Below are 3616 nucleotides of genomic sequence, written 5' to 3' on the forward strand. Positions count from 1 at the left end.
GTTTGCCTCTTGAAAAATGTTTTCCCTTGAAGTTACTGACAGAGCCATAACAAAATATTGCTTTATTCATTTAATCGTTAAATAATATACACTGTGTTAGGTCTTGGTTCWATAGGCTATGTACAATCATTTCAATATGTTTTAATAAACATTAAACCAGTCCGGCCCTCGGCTTGTAGCAAATTTGTTTTTTTGGCCCTCTGTGTATTTGACTTTGACATCCCTGCTCTAAACCATGAATGCCCGACTTACCTTACAAGAACAGTAGGCATCAGTGATCTTGTCCACAGCTATATTTATGCTGAGGGTCTGAGGATCTGCTGTTTTCCTCATCGATCTGTAGCATTTAGCTGTAACTCGCACAATGTTGGAGGCATCGCGTGGCTCAAACACCTTGATGTCGTCCAAAAAAGATGATATGAACTTGTTGGTTCCTCTGTCCATTGTCGTGGCTGATATTTTTTGAAAATCCGGCAGAAATCCAACACTAATCGATTCAGAAATACTCTGTAGAGAGTCAGTTGAAACTAAATATGCCATGTTTAGACATAGAAACTAAGTCCCGCGAGGCTTTGTTTGTGAGCAATGCAGTCCCGTGGGACTGTCAAGGGGCGTTTCTGGGCGGAGCTTGGTAAGGTCCATAGCAGCTAAGGGAGGAGGGGGAAGAGAGAGAGATCTTTTGTAGGTTATTTATCTCAGTGTTTTTCAACCTTTTTTGAGCGAAGGTACATTGTTTTAATTGAAAAAAATCACAAGGCACACCACCAACCAAAAATGCAAACAAAGATACTCTTTAGCCGCCTATGTTACATGTATTCATTCTTATCAAAGTCTCTTGAATAGGAATCAAATAAACACAAAAATTTATTTTTATCATATTTTACATTTCTTATTTCAAATTGCACTTAACATGTCCACTTCAAAAATACACCTGAACAGAGCACTGTTGTGTGTGATGCATGAATGTAGTAACATTCATGCATCACTAATTCTCTTGTTTTAATGTAAAATGCTCTGCACCTGCTGCCATCTAGTGATAATAAAATTACATGATTACGCCGCTAGTCACTACAGCAGAGACACTCAAAGATGGCATCATTTGCAGATAATTAATTCATTTTCAAAAAATCTTTTAAGACCAATTACCGTATTTTCCGGACTATGAGCGCACCATACTATAAACCGTACCTTCAAATTTTTTGACCTCCCCGGAAACTTACATATATCAGCCGCACCGGGCTACAGGCCGCTGGTATCTCGGCCGTTCTCGGTTTCCCATAAGGACCCAGCAGAGGGCAGCAGAGGGCTGCGTCCTAATAACTGCTGGATATATTAAGGACGCAGTTCTTGTCTCCAAATCCGGTTTCGTTCACACCGAGTTTACATGCAGCGGCTCTATTTCCCTCCTGTGCTGCCAGATCGATACTCCTCAACTTAGAAGCTGCATCACATGAGTTTGAAAACATTTCTCCATCGTACCTGCTGCTAGCATGTGCTTGTTCTAAATGAAAATTAGCGCATTCTTCTTTGATTTCCAATTTTGACTTCCAATGATTCACTTCCTGCTAAAGCGCCCCCTGGTGGTTGAAGAAAAATCCACAGAAAAGAAGCATGTTCAAGGAGTAGGAAAGAAGTAGCAGCTTATCGGAAAACACGGTAGGTGAAATTGGATAATTTCCACGGCACACCTGACGATCACTCACGGTACACTAGTGTGTCGCGGCAGAGGTTGAAAAACACTGATTTATCTTATACTGTCATGACATGGTGACAGTTTTAACAAATAAGAAATTTTATAAAAGTTTCTCAAATTGTTAAGTTACTGAAGCTTTGGTTTTGACTTTTAGAAAAGGTCTGGCTCTGAACTATAGCAAAAATACCAAGATGCTAATTCAAACATAAGTGCACAATATTAATTATTCCTGTGCAGTCTGAAATTATTAATAATTAAAAAGCATTTAACTGTCACAGGCTGTAAAAAGAAAAATGTTTTCATAGAAAAACCACTGACTGCGCCTTTATATTTCTAAGAAGTCGCATGAAATTGTAATCTTTTTGTGCCCATGAGGTTGTTGAATCCTCATTATGTGACTTCTCATCTCATCATCAACACAAACACCCAGAACGGGTCACTGAGCTGCGCGGATAGATGAGCAGATGTAGGGCAGGACAAAGAGCATCGCTCCATTACGCAGCTCCACCTCCATCCACAACACACACCAACATCACTACGAATGTGTGAGTGTGTGTGTGGGTGATCATGTATGCATGCATGAGCATTTCCTGATGACTAATCTGCTGCCATTAAGGGCGCTGCATTCGTGTGTCGCTGCAGGAAACGCACAGAATGAGAAAACCAGGCCCAACTTAAAGGAACAGACTCCCAGGAAGCGTCGACGGCCTGACAGGACAAAATGCCCAGGACCAATGAACTGCAAATAAAACGCTTAGCGGGCATTTTGAACAAACTCACAGCTCTTCATGGGGATTTAACCCAGATCTGCAGCAGAACGAGGGGCTTCATTATTTTTAAATACCCCTATAAATATCTCAGCCTTCCTGAAAAAAACATGAGAGTTACTTCTGACTATGTTTAAACGACATTATAGGAAATTAATGTTTTTTTTCAATAACTGAAGATGTGTGAGTTGAAAATGATTACAGGAGAGCTGCTACTAAAGATTAATTTAGTAATTATTCTAACAATTAATCAAGATTAACAAACACAGAGGACAGAGTCCACACTGCCATGTAAAGTAAGGATATTTACAACGCCACTGGAGTGTCATTTTAGAATTTTCTGCGTTTGGTTTTTGCAAAATGAAGAAACTGAATGCATGATAAAGAATAGATATAAGTTATGTTTAGTTTTACTGAACAAAATCAATAAAGTCACCTGTAGAGATTACAAACTTAAAATTGCCAGATCACACCGCTATAAATCACCACTGTTTCCTGAAGAAGTTCCAGCTTTTAGAAACCAAAGAAAATCTGTTTTCTTATTATGTTTAACTTAAATTTAGTCAGTGTTTGAATTAAATATACAAAGAATTAATGAGCTTATGATTAATTGTTTATTAGATTAAAATTAGTTTCAATTAGTTTGTCCTTCTTTTAGTGTTGTAGTTTGGCCGCCAACCAGCAGAGGGCATCACTGGTCATCCTTAAGCGTATCCAGTTCATACAGAAACAAAGATGGCGGAGGTAATACCAGAAAAAGAGAAATAGTCCAAACAGAATCAGATGTGGGATGAAAAATGCACTTTATGTGGTTCTGTTTTTCTCTTTGTGCAGCATAACTCAGTTTTTTAATATAATGGCCGCTTGTCAATTAATCGCTAGTCGATCGATTAGAGCAGTGTTTTTCAACCACTGTTCCGCGGCACACTAGTGTGCCGTGAGTGATCGTCAGGTGTGCCGTGGAAATTATTCAATTTCACTACGGTACTTTCCGGACTAAAAGCTGCTACTTTTTTCCTTAACTTTGAACCATGCGGATTGTAGCCCGCGGTGGCTTTTCTGTGGATTTTTCTTCAACCACCAGGGGGCTCTCTAGCAGGAAGTGAATCATTAGAAGTCAAAATTGTAAATCAAAGAACGGCTAATTTTCATTTAG

Source organism: Poecilia reticulata, linkage group LG11 (genome assembly GCF_000633615.1).
Source record: "Poecilia reticulata strain Guanapo linkage group LG11, Guppy_female_1.0+MT, whole genome shotgun sequence".
Lineage (NCBI taxonomy): Eukaryota > Metazoa > Chordata > Actinopteri > Cyprinodontiformes > Poeciliidae > Poecilia > Poecilia reticulata.